Source organism: Sturnira hondurensis, unplaced genomic scaffold (assembly GCF_014824575.4).
Source record: "Sturnira hondurensis isolate 20B ecotype Veracruz unplaced genomic scaffold, ASM1482457v3 Scaffold0016684, whole genome shotgun sequence".
Lineage (NCBI taxonomy): Eukaryota > Metazoa > Chordata > Mammalia > Chiroptera > Phyllostomidae > Sturnira > Sturnira hondurensis.
In genome coordinates this window covers 1,031,515-1,059,315 of record NW_028089315.1, presented here as the reverse complement: position 1 = coordinate 1,059,315, position 27,801 = coordinate 1,031,515, and the positions used below count along the sequence as shown (strand labels likewise).

The 27,801-nt window shown below is 35.1% G+C and overlaps 1 protein-coding gene and 1 long non-coding RNA gene across 3 annotated transcripts in view; one reads left to right on the top strand and one right to left on the bottom strand.

Moving 5' to 3' along the window:
• PCDH15 (protocadherin related 15) overlaps positions 1 to 27,801 on the bottom strand; it is a 791,076-nt gene that overhangs the window by 540,158 nt on the left and 223,117 nt on the right. The window lies entirely within an intron of this gene.
• LOC119001519 (uncharacterized) lies at positions 1,224 to 15,068 on the top strand. The gene is made up of 3 exons (XR_005069599.1): positions 1,224 to 1,235; positions 1,549 to 1,554; positions 14,836 to 15,068. It is a non-coding gene; the product is annotated as an uncharacterized LOC119001519 (long non-coding RNA).

Genomic DNA, 27,801 nt, shown 5'->3' with positions numbered 1-27,801 from the left:
TTAAAAAAAAGGTAACTCTTGCCAAGAAGATAGATTGAACAGCTGGAAAGGGGGTTTCACTAGGCTAAATGAGGGAGAAGAGGGTCTACATTTAGGTTAAGTTACTAGTTACATGGACTGATATGCCCTAACAGCACCAGTTCCAGTTTTGCCCCTTTATCTTTTCTTGCCTATGTACTTGTGGACAGCAACCACATTGGTATTTTTCTCTGCAATATTCCTTTCTTACTTTTTAACTAATTAATCATAGATTCCATTTCTTCTAAAAACACTTCTTAGGCTTTCAATAGTCAAATTAATATTTCTTTCTTTTAATTACTATAGCATTTGTTGTTTGTAAACTGACTTAGCAATTACTCACATGATGTCTAACATTTTCAGTTTTAAGGGAACACCTATTCGAATGTGCTTTTATTTAATTTTCTAAATTATTTGATAGAAGATTTTATACCTTTAGCCCATAGTGGGCATTTAACAAATGACTAAGTTATTGAAGGGAGCAGGAGCCAGTATTACAAAATTTATATTTTTGAAGATAGATTTGTTTTCCATAGAATATGGTTTCCTAGATATGAATGATAAAAAAAATTAGGTATGATAAAAGTAGAGGGCTATGTCCATATTAATTCTTGATATAATGAATCAAGTATAATGCAGCATTTCCTTAAATCAGACATTTAAAATACTTAATTTTGTGAATAACAAATATATTTTGACAAACTATAGTTATTTCTACTAAAGGTAGTTTAATATCTTTTTAAAATATTTTTTCAATAAAAGTAATTATGTGGTTGTTTGCCTAATAATATCTGTAATTATGTGGTTATTTGCCTAATAATATCTGTGGCATGAAAAACAAAACGTGGCTTTTATAGGACTATCTGATACAGGACAGCATGAATGAGTTTTTAGCATTGACAATGAAGTTATGCTGATCACCTTCCAATATGTACACAGAACAGCAAAGGCTAGGCAACATAGCAGGATATGAATAAGGTCTAACCAAAGTGTGACCTTATGTTTATCTTTTAAGTATGTTTTTAAAAATATTATTCAAAATTGTGAAATATGTGAACAATATATTTAACAATATTTAACATATTGTTAAATATGTGAACTTTAAAAGAATATCTGAAGTGCATTTTAAGAACTTCTATGTATTACCATTTTGTAAAATTATTCTACTTGTACTCTAATGTGCTAAATTCTATAATATATCAACATGTCCCCAAATTGTGTCACTTCAAACAGCAAAAAAGGTATTTGGGTGCTGTTATACAAATATCAGGCAAAAAAATCATTTTGATAAGAAAACTACTCAAATCCGTCACTTTGTATTATGTTCATTAAGAGCTTTTACCTTTTTTTGTGTCACCTTCAATAGTTGCAGTTTTATAGTGAATGTAAAGAACATGACCTTGGTGTCAAAGCCACATGTTCTTTCAATTCATAGGCCCAAGTCAAAACAGCCACTGTGTTCAAGATAAATAAGAAGATCCATGTATAGGACAAAAGAAATTCCTTTATTAAGTGGTTATTGTCACTTAGGATGTGGTAGGCATCAGAACCCCAAAGAATTTCACCATCTGGAGAGATGATATGATAGAAATTATATATATATATATATATATAATTTTAAATTTGAATAAATTTAATATATATATCAGTTGTAAGTAACAATGGTCATAGGAATGATTAAAGTTAGGAAATGTTAAGAAGCACTAGTTAAAATAAATGAAGGGAAAATACATGTAAGCAGTGATTAAAATTTTGCCAGATACATGACAAAAATATTTCTGCAGGGGGGGAGGTTATAAATTAGTAAGGAAAATCATGGTAAGCAAAAATATCTTTTTAAGGCAGGATTTGCCAAATGTCAAGTGAAAAAATGGCCAAATAAAATATAAACAAAGATATGTTCTTGAGAAAAAAGATATTTCAGAAATGTTTTTAGTGTTAAGAAAGACTAGGTTAACCAATAAAAGAATTTTCGGAATAAAGCTGGAATGATCATTCCATTTGAGATAAGAATGATTCTCTCTCTCTCTCCCCCCACCACACACACCCCCTTTTTCCTGAGAATGATATAACTTAGATGCAAGTTTTACTTCTATTTTATTGTTATTACTTCAGCACTCACTAGTATGCCTAGCAAAATAAGTAAATAAGTGCTTTAATTATTTTGTGCACATTCAAATAACATGCTTTCAGTTTAATAGAGGACTTTGGATTATCAACATACTGTAGAAAATAATATAACAATTCATCAAAAGGGTATCTTTAAATGTGTTGTCATTAGTACACTGTTTTATATTTTCCAAATAAAAAGAAATGCATATATAAGCCATGGTGTATATAAAAATGTGTCTTTAAATTTAGAGTATATTAATATAGAATTCTAATCATTTTCTGTATGTGTACATAAATATAATTATCTTAAATTCTATTAGATTTTTCAACATATTACATATTCAGTTATTTAAAATATCTGTAAATAATTGTAAAATTGATCAAATAACTAGTCACAGAACAGGGACTTCCGGCCAAGATGAAGGCATAGGTGGAAACGCTGTGCCTCCTTGCACAATCCAGTTTAAAGACAATAAAGTTTTAGTAACAAAAACGCAACCAAAACACAGAAACTTGAACTGTATGGAAGTCTGACAACAACGAACCATTCAGCCAGATTAGTAAGAGTTGGAGTCAGTGGCTGGCGGGGAGAAGTCACTGAGGAAAACTCGATGAGACTGACCCAGGTGCGCAGGCAGTGGCTGGCAGATCCCAGGTTGGGGTGGCAACAGGCAGACCCAGTGAGGGCACAAGGTGGCTGGCTGACCACGATCACACATTTGCGCACAGATAAACCAGGCAAAAGAGTGAGCAGTAAGACAGACTGCACAGGCTAGGGCCCCAGCGACAGGAATTAAAGCTTAAAAGCACCAATTGAAAAAACTTTTGAGGTTGAGGTGCCGGGAGAAGCTCCCAGGCTCACAGAGAGTTTGTTGGAGAGACCCACAGGGTCCTGGAGGGTGCACAGGCCCACACACCTGGGAGCCAGCCCAAGAGGTGCCTGGTTTGCTTGTGGAAGCAGCAGAGGGGACCAAAATCCAAGAGAGAGCAGAACAGAGGCTATTGCCCCACTCTGACCCTGCCCCCACATATAGCGTTACAACCCAGCAACTGGGTTGCCCCACCCTGGTGAACACCTAAGGCTCCACCCCTCATACATAACAGGCTTGACCAGATCAAAGCATTATGGCTCAAGAAAAACAGCTCAAAGCCCCAGAGCCAATACTTCTAAGTGACAAAGAGATAGCCAACCTATCAGATGCACAGTTCAAAATACTGGTGACCAGGATGCTCACAGAACTGGTTGATTTTAGTCACAAATTAGAGGAACAAATTCAGGCTAAACTAATTGAAATGAAGGGGAATGCACAGGAAAACAATAGTGATGGAAAGGAAACTGGGACTCAAATCAATGGGGTGGACCGGAAGGAAGGACGAAACAACCAATCAAAAAAGAATGAAGAAAAAAGAATTAAAAAAAATAAGGAGAGGCTTAGGATCCTCCAGGACATCTTTAAATGTTCCAAGATTTGAATTATAGGGGTACGAGAAGGGGAAGAGGAACAGCCACAATGGAAAACTTACTTGAACAAATACTAGAGGAGAACTTTCCCAATCTGGCAAAGGAAATAGACTTCCAGGAAATCCAGGAAGCTCAGAGAGTCCCAAAGAAGTTGGACCCAAGAAGGAACACACCAAGGCACATCATAATTAAATTAAATTAAAATCTTCAATTTAATCAAGATTAAAATGAAGGAGAGAATTCTAGAAGTAGCAAGAGATAAGGGGACAGTCACCTACAAAGGGGTTCCCATCAGACTGTCAGCTGATTTCTCAACAGAGACCTTACAGGCAAAAGGGGCTGGAAAGAAGTATTCCAAGTCATGAAAGGCAAGGACCTACATCCAAGATTGCTGTATCCAGCAAAGCTTTCTTTTAGAATGGAAAAGCAGATAAAGTGCTTCTCGGATAAGGTCAAATTCAAGGAGTTCATCATCACCAAGCCCTTATTATATGAAATGTTAAAGGAACTTATCTAAGAAAAAGAAGATAAAAAATATGAACAGTGAAAGGACAGCAAACTCACAGCTATTAACAACCACACCTAAAACAAAAGCAATCTAAGAGGACAGCTAGATCAGGAGCAGAACCATAGAAATGAAGATCACATGGAGGGTTAGCAACAAGGGGAGTGGGAGGAGAAGGGGGGAGAAGGTACAGAGAATAAGTAGCATAGGCGGTAGGTAAAAAATAGCTAGGGGGGAGGGCAAGAATAGTAGGGGAAATATAGACTCTAAAGAACTTATGACACATGGACATAGACTAAAGGGGGGAATGGTGGGGGAGGGGGTGTGCAGGGTGGAGGGGAATGAAAAGGGAAAATGGGAAAACTGTAATGGAATAATTAATAAAATATATTTTTTAAAAAATGAAAAAAAAAAACCTAGTCATGGTAACATAAGCTAGCATGGCAATGCTTTAAATTAACTATGTAAGCTCTCAAACAATTAATACCTAAAGCAAATTTACCAGAAACAGAAATACAAAGAAATGAAATTATCATTTTTATATTCAAATTGCAAAGACTTTGGAAATAAGGAATATACTACTTATCATTGCTTATCAAATATGCATAAAATGTATCTGCTGAATACATCACTTATAAAGGTATCCAAATTTTTAATAAATCTTATTAATAAAAATTAATGTTTAGAGACAGATCACCCTTATATTTTTAAAAATAAAGAAAAAATGATCTCAAAACAATTTCTGTTGGATAGCTGAAGAAAAATTGGATAAAAAATACTAAGTGATTTTCCCATACACACATGTAGGAATTTTAGGGTCAGAATAAGATCTGGGGTTTCTCCTGTAAAATCTGAGTGGGGGCAGAATTGCTACCCCCAAACATGACTTTTTGGATATTGATATTTTAAGCTGGTAGTTTCAAGAAACAAAAGACTCAAGAAAAAACTTTGACCTTCTCTCTAACTGTCTAAAATAATTTTGATAGAAGACCAACTTCAGGAAGAGAGCTACAAGGGGGGACCCTCCCCCCCAAAACAGAATTATCTTTTGGAAGGCTGGTCCCTTGCAGTACAGGCTTTCCTGCTAAGTGAGTGTTCTAGGAACCCATCTGTATCAGTGTACCAGCTGGCATTGTTGTGAGAGATTGTGTTCAACTACAGTGAAATATTTTGGAGACTCTTTCAACTCATTTGCCCATTTCATGAAGGGGGATTTATGAGCATACCTGCTCACTCCTTACACTAGTGTTCACCAGTTTTTGGCCAAAAATGGCATCACCACCATGCCTCTCTCTCCCTATTTACCCAGTCTCACCCTGAGCAACTTTGTTTCCCCAGATGAAAAAAGTCCCTAAAAGGAAACATTTGGTCAACGTGGAAGAGGTGAAGCATAGAACAGCAACGCACTAAAAGACATCAAAATCCACACATTCAAAAACTCTTTCGAGCAGTGGAAGAAAGATCTTGATAGTTGTATTGCAACACATGGAGTGTACTTTGAAGGTGACTGAAGTTTAAACATGTAAGAGTAAGTGTATAGTTTTTTATAAATAAATTCTGGGGTTTTTGGCTCCCCCTTATAGAATCACAGATAACTCTAGTTTAATATGAACTAAACGTGATAGAGAAGACCCTAACAAGGCCTGCTTGATTCAAGTCTTCTGTTCTGTCATTAAAGATGGCCCAGCAAACACATTTTTACCAAGCATTTGCTTTTTGATTTCCATGTGAATTACCCTCCTACAGTATAAAGTCCCAAACCACACCCCAACCTCATCTCTTTAGCTCAAGGTATCGTAAAAGCCTTAACTTCCTGGAAGGTCTCATTATTCTTATGAAAGCCCTATATGTGCAAACATAATAAATTTGATCATTTCTTCCTACTAATTTGATTCATGTTAATTTGATTATGAATCCAGCCAGGAGTCCTCAAAAAAGAGAACACATTATTTTCCTCCCCCACATATCCTATGCCAAAGTCAGTAGAGTAACTTCTCTTAGGTCATTGGATCCTCTATAGGAATGTATTTAGCTTAGCAGTCTATATGATCATTGAGCTTTTTTTTTTCAGATTTTAATTATTTTTAGAGAGAGGGGAAAGGGAGGAGAAAGAGGAGAGAAACATCAACATGTAGTTGCCTCTCAAGCATCCCCTGCTGGGGACCTGGCCCCCAACCCAGGCAGGTGCCCTGACTGGGAATGGAACCGGCAACTCTATTTCTCTGGCTGGCACTCAATCCACTGAGCCACACTAGCCAGGGCCATTAAGCTTTTTAAATCAAACCAACCAACAACATTCCCCAAGGGCAAGGTGGAACAGATAACAGGTAACAGGAGGCTGACAAATAGACACAGGTCTAATGGCAGCTCAGAAGAAGGAATTTTCCAAGACTGAATTAGCTAATAAACTAATTATTAACCTCAGGTATTTCATTCACTCTCAGAAAATATGTCAGTGATTAGCAAAAACAATAAAAATAAATAAATAAATACCTCTCAAGCTACAAATGGCATATGACCCTGCCATACCTTATTTGAAAAATAGTTAACACCAATTTTGATAGAGGATTCCTAGTTCCTTCATTAGTAAAACAAATTATTTAAATGTCTAAAAATAAAATTTACTTTTTATATTTTGCCAAATCTTTTATATGGAGAACAATATAAAACGAAGCTTATACAGACTGCTCTGTTTTCATGATTTTAAATAACCTAGGAATTATTCTCTACAATGTTTTTAGAAATATAGATTAGTTACATCTGGATTGGGGTACTCATACAAGGAACATAATACTTTATCCTAATTTATCTTTCACATATTTGGTAAAAATGCTATTAAATATTATTAAGATCTAAGCTGTGTTACAGCAATTAGCTCTGAACCATTAATTCTACTTACTGAATATTTCAATAGTTAACATCAATAATTACTGTAGTGTATGGAAGTTAAACATTAAATGATTACCATAATCACCATTTATTTTCATTAGAACCAAAACTTTATCTAAAGGCATGACTGACTAGCTAAATTTACCTCATCCCAATCCCATCATTGTTTCAAGAGTATTTGTTTGAAGTATTTATATAGTTTGTTTGGGCCCCAATATCTTTATTTTTAACATTCTAATAGTAATCTCTATCTCCCATATTTTTAGGTATATTATAGATAATACATGTATAAAACTAGCAAAATGTTTGCTTACTCAATAAATCTTAATTTACTTCCATTTTATTTTGCTACACTTACAGAGATATTTAAACATCATAGCAATCATACAATATTTTTTCTAAAATACATCTTTTTTATACATATTTAACTCAAATAACCAAAATTTAAATCAAGTAGCAAAAACAAAAATCACTGTATAATTTATTATCATTTCTACATTGCTTACAGAAGAAATTCCTAATAAAGATAATGATTAGTATTGCAGGGAATGCCATGGAAATCATTTCAAAAGTGATAATAAACTTACATTGATCCATCTGTTTGTAAATGGTGACAAATTCTCTCAAGTCCAGGCCCTAGCACAGTACAAATATGCATAGTGATAAAACATCTATGGCAGTTATAAAACCTGTGCTAAATGCTTTAATACTTTCATTCCCAATGTGTTTTATGTTCTTTTCATCACGTTATAAGGAGGGTATTTTCCTCACTTAGTAAATGAAGTCATTGAGTCCCTGGTCTGAGGTAATGAGTAGCTAAACCAAATTGTAAACGAGGCAGTCTGTGTGCTTTGGTCATGGAGGGTAGTGTAGGGCCTGTTGAATATTAGATGTTTATAAAGAAATTGTGTTGAGTGAACAAATGAGTATAGACAAAAATAAGAAGCCTGTTTGGCAGAGACCACCGACTGTTATGCAATTATATACTTCCCAATACCTGAGATAGATTTTGGATATCAAATTTCATTTCCAAAGAATTCTGTATAGGACCTTAGAGGCAGTCAAGTATAAAGAGCCCAATTATATAGTTTTTCTAATAATATATTTTTTAATTTTTATTTATTTATCTTTAGAGGAGAAGGAAAGGAGACAGAGAGAGAAATATCAATGTATGGTTGCCTCTCATGTGTTCCCTGCTGGGAACTGGCTACCCAGGCATGTGTCCTGACTGGGAATTGAACTGGGATCCTCTGGTTTGCAGGCCTGTGCTCAATCCACTGAACTACACCAGCCAGGGCCTTCTAATAATATTTTCAGTATTTTACAGAATCCTAAAAATATTGATGTTTGTTTACTAGCCACTCCCCACCTCTCACTCAGAGCTTCACAGAACCCTCACTCCTCCAAAATTATTCAATTCCTTCGCTTACAGTAAGGCCACCAGTTGTCTCATTCTGATGAGAAAATCTGATTGGCAGACATATGTAGATTTGAAAACTTTTGAGCAAATAAAATAAAATGTTTTAAAGTATAAATCTGGAGAGAGAAAACAAGTGAAACATGTCCTAGGGAGCAAAGCTTGGAAACCAGTAGGCTAGTAAACCCCAAAATTTAAATGCCCCAAAGTTGCAATGGAACCTAGTAGCACCAAAGTCCTGATTGTTATTTATATATTAGTTTTCCAGAAGAAAAAAATATTAAAAGTGCATATTGCCAAGTTTGAAATGTAGAAATGCATCCCCTTTCTCTAAGCCAAATTGTCACACACAAAAACTTTAGCTACAAGAGAAAGTGAAATAAGCTCATATTTACCATAAAAATGGGCATTTCCCCCATTTCAGGTGAGTGAATTAAGTCATTACTATAAGTGGTGGTTTTCTCCACACTCTTCTTCCATCATTTCGGTTCTTTCAATCTAAGCACAAGCTCAATAAGCAATTTTTAAATAATTGAAGAATGAAATCCTCATTGGTAGCAATCATTTTGCTTTTTGCCTGTCTTAAAAAATACTTATTTTAGCAGTTCCATTAATATAGCTATTGCAAAATAAAGGAAAAGCTGTGCAAATGGCATATTATAAAATTAAATGATAACATATTGTGTTGCTCGGAATCACAGTCAAGTCTAGGAGCAAAATAAAAATAACAGATGCACTATAAATTCAGAGTTCCCATGTGTTTCATACTGTAGGAGGTTCAGTCTTTAGGAAGTAATGGTCAAGAGGGAGGGCCTTCATTACCTGCCTCTAATAAGGGAATGCCCCTTATACGAAGAGACACAAAGAGATGGTCTCTCTTAGCCTTGTGAAGACACCGCAAGAAGATGACTATCTATATGCCATAAAGTAAACATTCCACAGACATCAGAGCTGCTGGTGTATGGACCTTGGACTTTCTGAGCCTCCAGCACCATGAGATACACATATTTTTTTGTTTAGCCACCCAGGCTATGGTATTTATGGTATAGTAACTTCAACCAAGACAGTGAGTGTGAAGTTCTTTGGCTCAAAATATAACTGTGAAAGTTTTATTAGTGGTCAAAATAAAAGTCACTATTAAAATCAACTCTAAGTGCAAAACTAAGTCCATATACAGAACAGTAGTTTTGCTAGCTTGTTGATAGAATAGTGATCAGATAACAGGATGTCATCTTTTTATTGTTTTTTTTTTTCAGCTTAAAACAATTATTTCTTTTTTGTTACAATTACGCGTGTGTGTCGGTCTCTGCTGATTAGTTCTCAGTATGGTGTTGACTAGATCACTCACTTAACTATTCTGTCAGGAGCCCAGCAGGAGCTCAGCAAGATGGGATGCCATCTTGACCAGCCATCGGCAAAGTATAATAGCAGATGTTGGTAATTATGAGTAACAGCAGATTTTAAATTGATTGCACAATTAAATCCTCATCGGTGGCACTGAGTTCTTTTTGGAATCTAGGTCAGCGGATAAAGTAGGAAGAAATGATTGGATCACCAGGAGATAGATACTAAGTAGTCAAGAAGCCTGTGTGCCCCTAAAAACTCAATGGTGGTATAATAGCCTAGCAGTGCCTAAGAGGTTCTATAGCAACAATTGACTTGAATAAAATCAAAAGTGGCCTTGTGAGATTGTGAGACTACAACACATTAGCACAACAGAAGACTCATAAGCTTACCTAAAAGAAAGACCATGAACCTAAATAAAAGAGTTATTTACCACTCGAAATCCAAACATTCTCTTGAAAATATACAAAGAGGACAAGTAGGTCTTATCCCAAGATAAAGTGTGTTACACTTGCTAAATATCAACCTTAACAAAGCCAGAAACTTACATGAATACACACCAAGAATAGATATCCTTGGTAATCTTCCATCCCATTATCAAACCTAAAAAGAAGAGCTCAAATCTAAGGAATGGGATTTCAAAATATTATTAAGTTCCAAGGTATTTCTTAAAGTATTCGGGGACAAATAATTGTTTGGCCAATTCATAAAAGCAAATAAAATGAAAATTGAGCATGATTATTCTTAATATAGTCATACTTTTTTCAGAGAAACATCAAAAGTATTTTCTAAATGTGAGAAAACATATTTCTAGAAAATATTGGCAATGCTATACAATTATTTTAAACTTTTTCCTATTGGAAGTGTAAAACATTAACAGAGGCCTGAGAACCCCATATTGTCTATATTTGGAGTGGACATTCTTTCCTGCTCTACTAATCTGTGACTTCATAATTTGATATTAAACTTAGACTGTAGTATCACAAAACTTATACATTTGAAAAAATTAAAGATTCTTATCCACTCACTGAAAACTTAATTTTCTTCTATAAAAATAAAATGGACATTTAGCTTATGCTTGAGCCAAGTGAAGATGGCTTAAACATTTTTTGAAGAAGCCTTTTGTTGTGCAAACATCCTCATATTGTGTATTGTTTTCTAATGTAACTACATTGCTCTTTACAGTTGTCTGGCTCTACCGAGAGTTGCTTGATTTTAAATTATTTGAAAATTAACAATCAATAATAGTGGTCTGCCTGAAATAACCATATTTTTCATGTAAAGAAATGTTACTCCTATATAAGGATACCACACAATTTTCATTCACAAAATATTGACAATATGTTAAGAAAATAAAACTAATACAACTAATTATAAACATTTATAATGTTATGATTTTGTATTTTTGTACCAAAAATGGCAACACATATCAATAGCTACTTTTGAATGTATGTTCACTGATCTAGAGCTTACTCTAATAACTGCTGATATATATATTTTCTATAATGGACACCGAATTGTAGTTTTGTTTTTGTTTTTGTTTTTAATTGTTTTATTGTGTTTCAAGTACAGTTGTCTGCATTTACGCACCACCTGCCCCCAGCCACTGAGTGAATGTTTTGTCTGGATAATGTGCATTCACATGTTAACATAAAAAATTTCTGGATGATGGAATAGCATGTGATTTTATTTTATTTTTCTGTAATTTTTCTACAGCAAACAAGTAATATAAATATGATTTTAAAATGTTATAAAATAAATTATCTTATTTCTCTTTAAGCTTTTATTGTTTAGCAGTTGTTAATTTTCACATAAGCTTTGGTGAGTATGGTACTTCCATAGAGTTTTTAGATTTCAATATCCAAAATGAGTAGTCTATACTACATATCTAAAAATTCTATCTCTTGGAATTTAAAGTTGATGCAGAGGCAAATGTTAACCTAGAAAAACAATGAAACATCCTACTTAGGATCAGACTCCAAACATCACACAATAGCCCAAAGAGCACCAGTGCAATGGCAAACAAAGCCTTCCCAAGCAGCACAGCGATTTTCCAGAGGGTCCCTCACTGGGAATAAGCTTGCTTTTTGGCAATACAGTTATCTATATTTGAGGGGTTTTTTTTAAGTTAAAAAATGTGACAATCAGGGTACTTCTAATACTTATTAAAGAAAATATTTAAAATGTTTTGGATGAAAATTTAATGTATGCATTTTTAATAAGTTATCAGAGAGTCTTGCAAAGTTGAATGCTATCTTTAGTAACCAAATAATGTTGGAAAAACGGGGGCGTGCAATGTCAAGTACTTTATACGAACAGATGTTAAATTTCAGACATATGAATGCAGGTTCAAGCAATAAAGATTGATATACCAATTACATTACAAAGTTTCCCCGAAAATTAGCATAATTTCCAGTAAAGAAGGATATTACCCCAAGCTTATTATGCGTAGATATGCAGAGTATTTTTCTTCAGGTGCACCCTACTGGTATCCTGGTACTAATGCATGCTATTTAATGTTCACTGTGACTTCAAAATTATAATAAGAATACAAACTACTCACTGTGAAAAAAGTTCAACATTACACAATTCTAATAACCAGTATTTAGGGTCTGCATATATTCTGGAGCACAAAGCAAATTACAGTTTGGTAGAAATGTACACAGTGTAGTCTCACTCGATCTTTCTTATCAAATTTTTCCATGCTTATTCAACAGAAAATGTAAAATAAATTTATAATAAATATTTTAGAAAAATTAAATATAAATTATGTAATAAAAAATCTCAAACTGCAGGAAAACATTTTATATTGAACTCCTAAGGCACTAACACATTTTCAGTAGGTCTGTACTGTTATGATGTTTATTTCTAATAGATAAATTAAATGTGGATCATAGTTATGAAGATATACGTATTAAAGTACACCTACATTGAAATCACAGAATGTAATTCATGATAGGTTCAGATGCAGAATTCTTGAAGGATTCTCTCCTTGGAATTCAGATAAGAGACATAGATGTGAACTTATCAGCACTCAATCCAGATGCCTTATATAAAGGAACAAAAAATCTAACTCAAAAGAAAAAAAGGATTTGGGATGAGGTACTTCTGATTGAGAGATGTCAACAAAATTAACAACTGGGAGCTACTAATTCATGTTGAAATTATTTAGCAGAGCTAAAAGAATTAAAATTATGGTAACTACTGGGATAAACTCAACAAAAAGCAGCACTACACACACCCCAGTTTCTCAGAAAGGTCTCAGGAGCAAAGGGCACTAAGTACTCCAGCTGGCAATGTGAATGAGACTAGAATTTTTAAAAAAGATTAACTGAAGCACTTGTAAGGAGATTTAGGTACCAAATTGTCTCTACTAACTCAGTCAACTGACTTCAGATTTCCTCCTGCCCATAAATCTGCCAAAACACGGAGATCAGAAACAAGTACATATGATAGAAGGACAACAGATAAAGTGCTGAGGATATGAGGTCAAGATAGTGAGGGGTGGTGGAATATACCAATCCACAATATTCCACTCTACTATATTGATCATTATGAGCTATATTTGCTTAAAGAAAACAAAACAAAACACCACATGTAGGCAGAGCATTTCTCTGAACTTGGCTTATCTGCCCAAAGACAGATTCTCCAAAAAAAACACTAAATTATCATAGATCCAAGGAATTTCACCAACTAAGAGAAGATTGACTCATCATAGGAGAGGACCCCAAAACTGGGAGCAACATTAGACATGGACAGCACACTCAGGTAAAGCTTATCACAAACTATCACCCCTCCCAAGTATTATTCTTTTAAATGTCCAATTATCTTCCCTAAAAAACATTCACTCCCCCCTAGGAGGCCCACATTTCCTCTTCCTTTCCTTATTAAGATGGTATCTATTATTTTTATTTCATTTTTTTATTTTTAAAATTATATTTTATTGATTATACTATTACAGTATCTAGTTAAGATGGTACTTAATTCATAATTCTAAGCCAGTTTGGGGAGTTACTTATTTCTCTGGGTATCTCCCATGTATACATGAGGTATAAATTTTAATAAACTTCTTTTTACATTATCTTACTAATCACAGTGATTTTTATCACATTGATTGCAGCTAAAAACTAAGAAGGGCAGAGGAATAAATATTTTTCCTTTCCCACAGGATAAAATTTTGGGGACAAAACACTGTTAAACACCCAATATACATTATGAGGTTATAACAAGAAAGCTCTATTGTTAATAATTATTCACAGGTGATAAAACAAAAGCTCAGAGCTGTTAAATAACTTCCCCGAGATTAGATAGCTAGTGTGTAGGAGACCCAAAACTGTTTGCTCTGCAAAATGACATTATTGTCTGGTATGCTTCCCACGCACACGATTTAGAGTGTGGCCTGACATCCTCGATAAGGCAGAAACAGAATGGTGAGTTCATCGGAACGTGTGCCAGAAATGGGCAGAATGCTCATCTGAAAGCAGAGGGGCTACATTGATGTGGCTCGGCACGTGTCTGTGATGGAACATCACATGGACTCACCCGGTTTTGCAAATATTTGTGGTGCAGAACCCAAAATGTAGGAAATGGAACAGAGAATGACGTTTGTATAACAGAGGGATGGCACATGGGAATAAACAGTAATTGCTAGGCAGGTGCCAGAATCAGAAAAATCATAAGCAGCTGTATGTCTATCAGCTACCAGAAACAGGCATTGAGATTCCAGGTGGAACGGCAGGCAGATGAATCATAGGCATCAGCAAGCAAATATCATAAAAATAATCTAATAATGAGGAACGACCTTATTAAGCATCATCTTCCAGAATCCTGTGTGTTACAGTAAGGTTAATGGAAAGAAACTAAATAAGAAGTATCTAATACATGATTCTTGACTCTGAAAAACAGTCAAGGGGAACCAAGGGGTATAGGAGATAGTAGCATTAAGGGTTCTTATTCTCAGGATCTGTCCAACATTAAGTGAGATTTGAACAGGAATGTGGGAGAGTCAAATGCTTAAAGACCCTGTTGTAGATAAAGAACAAGTTACAAATATAGTCTAGAGTATATCTGTAACTTGTTTCGTGTTAGTTTCAAGGTTTACTTTAGAAATTAATCACTGAACCAATGGAAACCATTTTAAATTTGTAAGCTCAGATACAATAACATTTGCTACTTATTTGTATAATTTGGGGGGGAAATTTTTTGATTTGGAAGTAATATTTCAAAGAGTATAAAGAGAGGTTCAAGGTAAACTGTACTATAATAATGATTTTATTGGAAGTTGAAGGTTATGCAAATTGTTTTAAATGTGAAAAAAAGGGGTGGGGTATTACTAAAGGTAACGTTGAGTCAAGGATCTCCTCCAAAATAGTTATTTTGAAAAGATCAAGAACACATAATTTTTGTCTGTTTCCATGTTGTCTTGTAGCTCATATTTAACCTATGCAAAAGATTTATTAAAGCATAGAAAAGGTGAATAAATTGGAAAAATAACAAGTTACAAAGAATAGGTGGAAAAGTAAGCAACATTTTTTTTTGAAGAGAGAAGACTGAAAATTAACATTTTAGTTGAGTCTTTCCATTTTTAGGGATTTATGGATTATCTTTTGGGAAGTTTCCATCAGGTGGTGTCAGTTCCTAGTAATTTTTTTTCATCTTTTTGTGACTTTGTTTCTTAATTAAATTCCGAGATGATACTGCAATCCCGCATCCCACTAGGGTGACACTGTCGTGGAAAAGGAGGCTCTCCACAAGCAAACTCTAAGGTCAGCAGAAGATGACAGGGCTGCAGAGAAGCTCACGCAACCAAAACCAAACCAAAAAAAAAAATACATTCAACACTTTGCTTTTCTCCAGTTTTTCCCTTCTTTTTCCCACTTTTTCTTTTAAAAGTTACCCTTCTAACTCAAAAACACAGGGGGAAGAAATGAACTATTTTAGTTTTTCTTTTATGTCAGGTATTCTAAAAACATTCCCAGCTTACTTCTGCCCTCTACACTATCAAATAAATTTTAGGAATCTGATTTGACAAATACAGAAATTGATATCTGCTTGCTAGGTTTTAGATTGTCTAAAACCTGATTTTGGTGGTTTATTGTTTTTTATTCTCCATAATTTTCAGAAAAATGTATTTGCTCCTTTAAAGAGGAAAAGTAGCTTATTCAATCCAAAATTGTAATTTTCTATTGCAAAAGAACCAAATAAGTGATGCTAGCCCTTTGAATTTAACAGAAAAGCAATAATGATTTTTTGAGAAAGAGAGAGAAATACTTCTAGCATGTGAACAGAGCATAAGAAGTGGCATTTTTGCAAACTGGCTGTTTAACAGTACCTGTGTAGAGAAGCGCTGAAGTGGCCTTTTCTGAACATGAAGCAAGGAGGTTGCTTTTCCTTTCCATGCTCTTGAGGAACTCACTCAAATGCCTACTAGTACTTTTCAGCCTTTACTGCATTCCTAATGGAATTCCCCATTAAAGTGCTTTCACTTGCCTGGGTAGAGGCTCCAGCTGCAACCTCTACAAAAAGACTTCTCCTGTTAATCCTGTTCACATGAATAGGGAGAATCTTCAAAGGAAAGCTGGGATGTCGAAAATGGGAAATTTGCAAGAAGCAGCAGTCAGAATGGCACTGAGCAGCAGAAGGAACAGTAGCCATAAGTCAGATACAAATCACATTAATAAATTGAGATAAGACGCATGAAATAAAATCAATTCCAATTCCTCAAAGGAACATGAGAGGGTTTCTTTAAATTTTGGGGTGACTTTAATATCAATAAAAAGTTTAACAGACTCATAATCAAAAATTACATGACAAGGTAGGAAATTAGAAAAAAGTTTAAAGGAAAAACAAAAAGTATATGCCTCTGTACTTCAAGTCTCTAGGCTCCAAGAAGTCTCAACTGATAGTGTTAACTTCACTCATATTGAAGCTTTTCCAACATCTCATCAAGAACAGCACAGTTTTGTGTGGCCATTTTGATGACAGTGAAGAAGAATGTTTAAATGGTAATTTCTTGGGCCAAACATCTTAGATGTGAAAGTCAAGGGAGAGTACAGGGAGAGTGTGACTCCTTCCTGAGCAGACATGCCTGATTGTAATAGTGACCGGGTTAGACTGAAACTGGAAGGGCATTATGAGATTCCACCGGAGAAGACTTTTTCTCTCTCAAAAATTTGGTTTAGTGTGGCCGGTTTTAGAATCAAGCAAAAGTAATTTTGAGTAATAAAATTATTTAAAGTTCCTACATTCCAGAATCTTTCATTTTCTTTGTTACCTTTGATACCTCAGGAAACCAAGAGACCCCATTTACTGAAAATGGACTCCTAGAAGCCCTGGCTGGTGTAGCTCAGTGGATTGAGCGCGGGCCTGCGAGCCAGACGATCGTGGTTTGATTCCCAGTCAGGGCACATGCCTGGGTTGCAGGCCAGTTCCCTGCAGGCCAACTCCCAGCAGGGGACACACGAAAGGCAATCATACATTGATGTTTCTCTCCCTCTCCTTCCCCTCTAAAGATAAATAGATAAATAAAATCTATAAAAAAAAAAGAAAAGACAATGGACTCCTAGAAAAGGTGTCAGAAAATGAACCTCTTTGCCTTTTACTAGCAGCATACGGAAAACCAAAGTTCAATATTGAGAAAGGAGTGCACTTGAGTATATGCAATGTTTAGAAAACACATAAAATTGCATACTGCTTACTGCATTTTATATTTGTCTTTTTTCTATGAGGAAGTTTCTCCCTTGAAAAACAAAAACAATAGACCATTTGGTTGTATTTTTCATGAAACTAGATATTGGCCAGTTGCTAGACATCAACTGTGATATATTTATGAGAACAAACAAGCTGGGGAATTTCAGTCTGAAGTAAGCAGAACAGATGGCGTTGCTCTTGTAACTTTTTACAGATCATGAGTGTTGTAACCATTTATTTTTCAATAGTTCAGTTCTCAGTAGAAAGCTTCCCTATGAGTGTGCGCAATTCACATTCATTTCTGAAAAAATATTGTTCATAAATTTGGCAGAAGCATATATTTGAGGTATACCTTAGCAACCAACAGTTAAAGTAGCCCTCTAAAGTCCCCTGGTGTTGAAATGGCATTAGAGTTTGAAACAAAGACAGAGCTAGGAGAGAAATAATCTCTAATGGTTACGTGAAGAGACAATTCTAAGGTCTAGTTGAAGATGTAGCACCACAGGTGGCCTTTGCTGCCTTTCCTCTTCGGTGTGTGGCCAGACCAATCAGGTGGTTAGTAATCTGAACCAAGGCAATACAGGACGTGAAGCCACACGAACACTGGAACAATGAATGGTGCTCAGTAAGTCAGATCACGGAAAACAATTCTGGACCTGGCTGATCATTAAGGAAGTCACTAAAGTGAGAAGGCAAGTGAAAGCAGCCTAAGTATTTTCAAAGATACTTAACTTGATACAAAAGGATTTTTACTGAGTATGCATTTTTCATCCTAGATGGATTTAGAACTGTGTATATGAGTCATAGATATTGAAGCAAACCATATAAAGTACCGATATTTACAGTCAATGAATATGTATAATATTTAAGAAAATATATATTTTAAAATGATATTTAAGAAAATTTGTCCTTTTGGAGTAGAACATCCCTACTGTATGATTCAAATTGAATCTGTGTAATTAAGTAATTTACATTTGCGGTGTTAATCTTAGATTTGACTTAGATAATTTCTTGTGGTAGAGACTACTCGTTGCCATCAAATGTCCATTGTTTCCCTATTCCTCAGCAGTAAAAAATCACAAATTTTTAGTTGTCCAAAACCCCCACAAAACCATCCACTTTCCCTTCAAGTTATCTGTGACCTTGTGACTTTTAAGTTCTTCAGTGTAAGTGCTGTGTTGTGTAAAGCTGTCAGAAATATCTTTGGAGGCACAGGGGTTTGCTGTTTTAGTTTTTCCCCCCCCTTTTCTATTCCTTGGACCTTGGCTGTAGTGACATCAGCTCAAGAGGCCAATGCAGACCAGGAGAATGAGGGAAAGACCTTAGTGATGGAAGAACAGATGCTGGAGGAAGCCTTTGTTAGCAAGGACTTCGGAGAGCCATGATATTTATTAGCCGCTGGTGCCCTCTAGCCAGGCTTTTCTTTACAGAATGTAAACCGTCATTCCTACTTAAATTATGATTATTTGGGGATTTTATTACCCACAGTGTAAGTCATATGCTAAACTAGTTCATATTATGAGTCAGGACATTTCAAAGTCTAAAAATCACTGCAAAAATGTTTAGTTTATTAGCTTTATAAAGATTATTTAAGTACACATGAAGTGGTGTCCTTCAGTGAAAATAATTATAAAAATGATTATGTATAACAATTATTTTTAAATATAATTGACTAGTCAGATTTCTCAAGGATTCACATATTAACCAAAGTCCCCATTTTTTCTTAAATACATGGTCAAAAGTTGCTAGAGGTGCTAGATATATAAAAACATAATGTGGTTATATAGACTGAATCAGAAAAATAAAGAAACTGAACTTTTAAATTTAATATACTAGACTATTTTGGGAAACAACAACAAAAATGCATGCACACATTTCTGTGTACAAATGTACACACAGAAACCTTTTCTTACTGAAAATAAAATAAAATAAGTTCACATAATCAAAATGAAGCCTTGGCCATAGCAGACTATTTTGATAATTTGGGTTTTAAAACAAAAATTTCCCTGATTTAAAAAGATTGCAGTTAAATAAAACTGTACATTTTATTTTAAAATCTGTATTTTTATCTCTAAAATATTAGTTAATATGAAATTCCTAAAATTTTTATGCTGTTTTACTAATAAATTATGCTAATGTTATTCCAACATAAAATTACAAAAATGTAAAAGTATGTGTTCAGATTAAATATTCAACAATTTAAAAAATATTTTATTTATTTATTTTTAGAAAGAGGTGAAGGTTGGGAGAGAGGGAAAGAACCATCAGTGTGTGGTTGCCTTTCACGCACCCCCTACTGGGAATCTGGCCCACAACCCAGGTATGTGCCCTGACTGGGAATTGAACCAGTGACCCTTTGGTTCCCAAGCCAGTGCTCATTCTACTGAGCCGTGTGAGCTAGGGCAAAATATCCAACAAATATTTTTATATTAATAGAATATAATTTTTAACTAATATCAAATCAAATCAATTATCTTTGCATACTTGGATTGTTTTTAACTAAGGTGAAATACTAAAAAAATGGTTGTCATTTTTTAAATATTCCTTTGACTCTATGTGGAATAGAATAACTGTTTTGGGGTTAAGTTTGCAAATGTCTTCATTTTTGCCTTTTTAAGAAGTTGTAGCCCTGGCTGGTATAGCTCAGTGGATTGGGCGTGGGCCTGCGAACCAAAGGATCATGGTTCAATTCCCAGTCAGGGCACATGCCTGGGTTGCAGGCCAGTTCCCAGCAGGGAATGTATGAGAGGCAACCATACATTGACATTTCTCTCCCTCTCTCCTTCCCTTCTCCTCTTAAGATAAATAAATAAAATCTTTAAAAAAAGAAGTTGTAAAAATAATGTTTGTGGCTGTAGTATCCATTAGCTTTGCTGGTATTTTAGACAGACCTAAATCCCATTTTACTCTGTAAAGTTAAAGTTAGTTACCAAGAGTCATGTTAATAGAGGTGGTTGAAAATAAATTAGGATCACTATTGGCAGACAAGGCAAATTGTGTACAGAAAGAAAGATGATGTGTCTTTGTTAGAGTAAAAGGGAGTAGCTTTATCCTAAAGTATCTGATGTTCTCAGAATGTGAAATAGAATCATGAATGATAAAACCTCAATTAATATAGAAAGTTATACAGCTGTGGAAAGAGAATTTAACTATCATAGGTTATAATTTTTGCAAATCAGAAGCAGTGACTTTTTTACTGCCAGATACTAACAATGCAAAGTTAGATGGTTTTTCCCTATAAAAATGATAAACTTATTTTGCACTATTCAATCTGATTTTAAAAAGTGAGAGGTTATTTTTTTATCTGCAATGTAGATAAAAGTCTACTTTTATAGTCTACTCAAATAGCAAAAATTCTAGAGCTCATCAGAATAACTTTCTATGTGTCATGCTGAATTTCTCATCCTCTACATTATTCCTTCATTTCTGGAAGAGCTAAGACACCTTAACATCATATTCTTATTTTCTATGTTTACTTGTCACATTGTATTGTTTCTTGACCAACAGGTATTTAAGCTAAAATCTTCCATTATTCTCAAATATTGGTATTCCTATCTTAATCAAGGGAATAAATCTCCGTCAATAACTCTTTCATGTAGTCTTTCCAAGTTTTGAAATTTAGAAAATACAATTTTGAGGGTATCTTTTATGCTTAATACTATTTTTGTGATATCTCACATGGCCACAAGAGAATTGGAAATATTTGTTCTTTTACTCTATTAAACATAATTATATGAATCTGATATGATTCACATTTCTTACACAGTTTGACAGTATTGTAAGAGTAAGAGAGAGAGCAAATAAAAGCCTTTCCTAACATTATTCTGTTCAGGTAAAACATATATTTATAAACCTGCAGATTGTATAATCTCTGAAATATATTACACATACATATATATACATATTTGAGATATATATACATTATAGAAACATAAATATTCCAGTTACTTTATGATCTAGAGTTATATTAATACCATTATTATATTCTCTTATCTTTAGGAAAATATTATCATAAATTCTTTTTATTTTTATTTTTTTTATTTAATTCTTATTCAAGTACAGTTTTCTGTTTTATATTCCCTGCCCTGCCCCCCCATGCTCCCCACCTCCCTCCCATTTCTGCCCCCCACCTTAATTACTGTCCATGTGTCCTTTATACTTGTTCATGTGAGTCCCTCCCCTTTTCCCCTATGATTCTCTCCCCTCTCCTCTCTGGACCCTGTCAGCCTGCTCCGTATTTCAGTGTCATTGGTCATATTTTGCTTGCTTGTTTGTTTTGTTGTTTAGATTCCTGTTAACGGTGATATCATATGGTATTTGTCTTTCACCACCTGGCTTATTTCGCTCAACATAATGTTCTCTAGTTCCATCCATGATGAAAAGGTAGGAGCTCCTTCTTCCTTTCTGCAGTATAGAATTCCATTGTGTAAATGTACCATAGTTTTTTGATCCAGTCATTTACTGATGGGCATCTAGCTTGCCTCCAACTCTTGGCTATCGTGAATTTATGAACATCAGGGTGCATAAATTCTTACAAGTAGTTACATGTTATACCCTAGTAGAGTATTTTATTATACTCCATTCTGTTATTTTTGCCCTTTAACACAGGTACCACAGCAATTTCATTCTGTGCCTAGTAAGTAAGCTTTCTTACTCTTCTCATTTGCCTAAAAGCTCTGTTAAAAGCAATAGGCTAGAAATTAGACCTCCAATAGAGAAGCATAGCATCAGTACCACCATGGAGAGAACAAAAAAGCAGGATGCTAGAAATTGAAAGATAGAATAAAGAGCTGTTAGATTTTATTTTTATTTGACTTGTGAGGAGGATGAGAAGTTTAGAGGAAGGAGATCAAGATTTCAAATGGACAGCCGTTGTTTGCCCCACTGAAGACTGTGAGTCGGTGCATTATCTCAATAATCCCCAACTCCACCAGCTTCACTTGTCCTTCGGTATCAGACGAGGAAAACAGCAACCTAGGTGGTCTATGTGATATGTTTAGCTCAGCAACTGACACATGATAGGAATTAAGTACATTATAAATTTTATCCTAAAAAAGGAAATTCAAAATGGGGCAGCAGGAAAATTATGCCTCAGCTACTCTGACATGTTTAGCATTATTTGCACTTTATTGTGGAGAAACGATCAAGAGTCAGAGGAACCAACCTGTCAATATTAAAGTATTATTATATGACATCCTCATATGTGTGTGTCTTTACTTTCCCTTATAAGAACTTTATACGTCAGCATTTAGATATATCTTCAACTCTATATTGAAGATGTGAAAACAAGAGTTTTTACATTTTAATGCATTCCAGAATCAGCTGTGAAATTTTTAAATGGAACATGGGCCCCTCTTGTTAATCTGCAGAATCAGAATGTCTGGATTATTTTTGTGAACTACTGCCAAAGAATTCAGTAAGAGGTAAAAGTAGAAAGACATTTACTAAAGATTTTATACAAAGGACTTTGCCCAGTTTACTCATTTTCTGGCTTTATCAAACAAATGTTTGTGAAGACATGAAATAGGGAGAGAATATTTTACCCAAATGCTCCAAGATGACATTTTCCCAAATATAATTAGTGAAATAACTTCCCAGAATCCAAGAACTATATGAGACTCCAGATGGTTTCCTTTAGCAGCACATTTTTTTAGCCTGTCCTGGCCAGCACACGTTTCCTTACTGACAATCAAATGGTCTTCATTGAAGTGTGAGCTTTAGGAAATACATCTGCATATAAAAGAGGGCTGCTCTCTGCAATCAGTTTCTTTGGAGGGACTTATAGCATAGCCAGCTAGTCACAACAGAAGTCCCAGGTGGTAGCAGTTGAGATAACTTCAAAGTCATCAGAAAAAGGGCACTTTGTAGGACAAGTTCAAAACAGAACATTGAATTTTAATAGTTACTATATAATTATTAATCTTCTCTGCTTGGCTCTTAGTATATTTAAAAATTCTTAGCAAAATCCACAGGACAATAATTTTCCCCAAGTGGTGGCAAAAAAAATTTTTTTTGGTGAATTCACACAGTTAGAAACTGATAGATTAATAATTTAAACTTAGTTTTTCAAGTTCTGAGTTCTTTCTTTAACAATCCACACAATTTTAAAAATTTAAACTACTACCTATTTTGAAGAAGTATAACATACAGATGGCCAATATAAAAGGATGCTCAATTTCATTAATCATCAGAGAAATGCATATTAAAACCATAATGAAATATCACCTCACACCAGTCAGAATGGCTGTCATAAATAAATCAACAAACAAGTGTTGGTGAGGATGTGGAGAAAAGGGAACCCTCATCAGTGTTGGTGGGAATGCAGACTGGTGCAGCCACTGTGGAAAACAGTATGGAGAAACCTCAAAAAGTTAAAATGAAACTTTCTTATGACCCAGTAATTCTACTTCTGGGAATGTCTCTGAAGAAACCCTAAACACTAATTTGAAAGAATATATGCACCCCTATGTTCATTGCAGCATGATTTACAATAGCCAAGATTTGGAAGCAATCCAAGAGTGCATCAGTAGATGAATGGATTAAAAAAAAAAGCTGTAGTATAGGTCCACCCTGGAATACCACTTGGCCATTAAAAAGAAGGAGATTTCACCTGTTGTCACAGCACGGGTGGACCAGGAAAGCATTAGGCTAAGTAAAATAAGCCAGTGAGGGAAAGATAAGTGCCATATGATTTTACCTCTATTAGGAATATAATGAATAAAATAAACTAACAAAGATAAGACAGATTCATGGATACAGAGAACAGACTGACAGACATCAGAAGGAAGGGTCTAGGGCTGAGTGAGAAGGGTAAAGGAATTAAGCAAAGGAAAAAAAAGTAAGACTCATGGATACAGAAAAGAGTATGGTGATGGCTTGGGGAAGGGAGACTAGAAGAAGGTACAGTGGGGATAAATGGTGATAGGACACTTGACTTAGGGTGGTGAACACACAGTGCAATACACAGATGATTTATTGTAGAATTGCATACCCGAAACCTATGTAATTTTACTAACTAATGTTACCCCAATAAATTCAATTAAAATAAATAAAATAAACTACCTAGTAATCATTCCATGTTTCATGCTTATAGAGTAAATGCTTATAAAGTAATACATTTAAAGAAGTTAAGAAAAGAAAGTCATCATGTTTCTTTAATATTGCTAGGGAAAAGTTTGAAAAGCAGTGTAGTTAGAAACAGCCATAGCATTTTTATTTTTATTTTTTAGGCTCAAGCAGTGCGGAGAAGATTTGCAAGTAATGTTCAGTTAGTGACTGCTTTTTACTACTTTAGAACCCATTTTGCTAAAAAAGAATTTGTGGACATTGTATACTTGAAAAAAAATAAGGCCATTTCTTAAGGACTCCAAGTCCCCAAATGCTTATTTGAAAAAAAAAAATAATAAACCTCAAAATTCAGTTCAGTGAATGTGATTAAGTCCATCTGTAAAACTCAAAGGGATCCTGGTGTAACTTCTTATGGATTTTGGAAAGGCAGAATTCTGTTTTTTTCTCTTAATTTTTTAAGTGTACTTATTTGTTCATTACTAATTTCTTTGCAAATAGAACAATGAAAAATCTTATTGAGAAGTCACATGTAACCAAATGAGAATCTAACTTACATGTTTGAAAAAAGTTAGTTACAAAAGTGCATAATAAAATCCCAGGTTATATTACACATTCCATGATTTTCAAATTTAGTGATGTGTCATTCCCTATGTCTCTAACATGTAGTATTATAGATTTTTAAAAACAGCTGTTCCTGTTTCTCATTAGGAGCAGGATAGCTACAATAACAGCAAAGCTTTATATCGTAGGTGCAGTATAAGACTTCAAGCTGAACCTTATTTCAAGGGGTACTTCAAATGTCAGTGTCGCACAGAGCCCCTTGAATAATGGAGGAGGCAGGACGTGTCAACATGAACAGACATTCATCTCCATGCACAGTGAAGCGAGAGATGCAAAGACCTCTACCACTCCCAGCGGAGAGATGTGCTGAGACAATCGAGCGTTAAAGACTCTTAGATGTTGAGGCAGATACTATGAATCTTCAGGGCTCAGGAAATAATTTCCCAACTGTACATGATTCAAAGTAAAGTTTTCAGAATGGTCATAAAGGAACAAGGCATGGTGGACTCCAACAGCCATTGCCTTTGGGTGCACAACATTATTTATTATCTGACTAGCTCTGATGACTGTACTTTCTTTCCTCTAAGGAAATAAATCTTAGAGGGGACAATTTGTGGCACCTCCAACTCCCACCCAACCATGTGAAACCAGATTATACATTAAAGTACCTTATTTTCACTAAGCGCAGCCATTGGCACATAACATCTTGAAATCCCTACCTAGAATTTTCCAAATTAGAAGAAAATTGATAGATATTTTTTGCTCTTGAAGGTAACTTTAAAAGTGTGTGTCGGGAGAGAGCAACTGCAAAGAGAAAACTTGTCTGGAATAGATGACGCTGAGCATTACCTGAGGTCTGTGATCCTGGAAAACAGTGGATGTTGAGAACTGCCTTCACCCTTCTGTGTTCCAGGCGATGGTCTACCACACAGACCCTCCTCCCCCATGACTTAGATGAGAATCACGCACATGCCCTTGTTCACCTACACCAAGGCTGGACACAGACCCTCCGAATGCTCTTTATTGTACATGATTAGCTCAATTGTTCTACCCTCACTGATCAACTGTAGTAAATGCTTGTTAGTAAAACTTCTATTAATTGGTTCCTTCTCCCTGAATTCTATCTTCAGACTGTTTAACACACAATTCCTCCTGAAAATTGCAAGTTGCAGAGTAATACGTTTTTCTTCTGATGTATTATCCAATCATGCCACCTTTTCAGCCCACTTTTAATATTGTTTTGGTAAAAATCCTCTTAGCCTAACCCTTGTGAGGCTTGTAGACTTATGGTCAGAGGATTCTCCTTATTGCAATATTTCTTGCAAAAAATGTTTTGAATAAAGTCTCTCCTTACTAATTACAGATTTTTTTTTATTTGACAGAGAGAATGAGGGTCACAGTGAAGGAAAAGCAGAAAAATGAAGGATGGGATGTAAAAACAGAGAATGTTTTGATATTCAACCCATGCTTCAGTTCCTAAAGCCCTAGTTCCTGACCCCTGTTGATTGTACAACCCGCAACTTCTGACTTCTGGCCAATAGTTCACGGTCCATAGCTTTTACCCCCATCAGCCATTCTCCTCTTCCCAGCCCTCTGCTTTCTCTGGCAGTACTAAAAATATTTTGGTTTTGAGGTCCTAAACTTTCCAGAAATTTAAAGTCTGGATTTATTTTGTTTATTGTCCTTTCATTTCAATGAGGATTTTATTTGTTTTTATTCTATTACAGTTGTCCTGATTTTTCCCCTTTCTCCTCCTCCATCCCACCCTATCTCCCATTCCCACAGTCCATTCCACCCATTTGTGCATGTCCGTGGATCATGCATACATGTTCTTTGACTAATCCTTTCCCCTTCTTTCTACCATTACCCCTGCCTTCCTTTCCTCTGACTGTTGTTAGTCTGTTCCCTGTTTCCATGTCTCTGATTCTGTTTTGCTTGTTAGTTAATTTTGTGCATTAGATTCCTCTCATATGTGAGATAACATGGTATTTGTCTTTCACTAATTGACTTATTTTTCTTTGTGTAATAGTCTCTAGTTCCATTCATCTTGTCACAAAGGATAAGAATTCCTTCTCCTTTTTATCTGCTTCATCATATTCAATTGTGTAGTGCACCACAGTTTTTTAATCCATTCATCTACTGATGAGCAGTTAGGCTGTTTCCAATACTTGGCTATGGTAAACAATGCTGCTTTGAACATAGGAATGCATAAGTTCTTCTGAATTGGTGTTTCGGAATTCTTAGGGAGTAGTCCCAACAGTGGAATCACTAGGTTAAAAAGGAGTTCCATTTTAAAATTTTTTAGGAAACTCCATTCTGTTTTCCACAGTGGCTGCACCAGTCTGCATTCCCACCATCAGTGCACTAGGGTTCCCTTTTCTTTGTATCCTCACCAGCACTTGTTTTTTGTTGATTCATTAATGATGGCCATTCTGACAGGTACGAGGTGGTATTTTACTGTGGTTGTAATTTGCATCTATCTGATGGCTAGTGATGTTGAGCTTTTTTTTCATATGTCTACTGGCCATCAAATATCTCCTCTTTTTTAAATTTTTTTTAAATTTTATTTATTTACCTTTAGAGAGGAAGGGAAGGAGAGAGGGAGAGAAATATCAATGTATGGTTGCCTCTGATGTGTCCCCTGCTGGGAACTGGCCTGCAACCCAGGCATGTGCCCTGACTGGGAATTGAACCTCGATCGTGTGGTTCGCAGGCTCAAGCTCAATCCACTGAGCT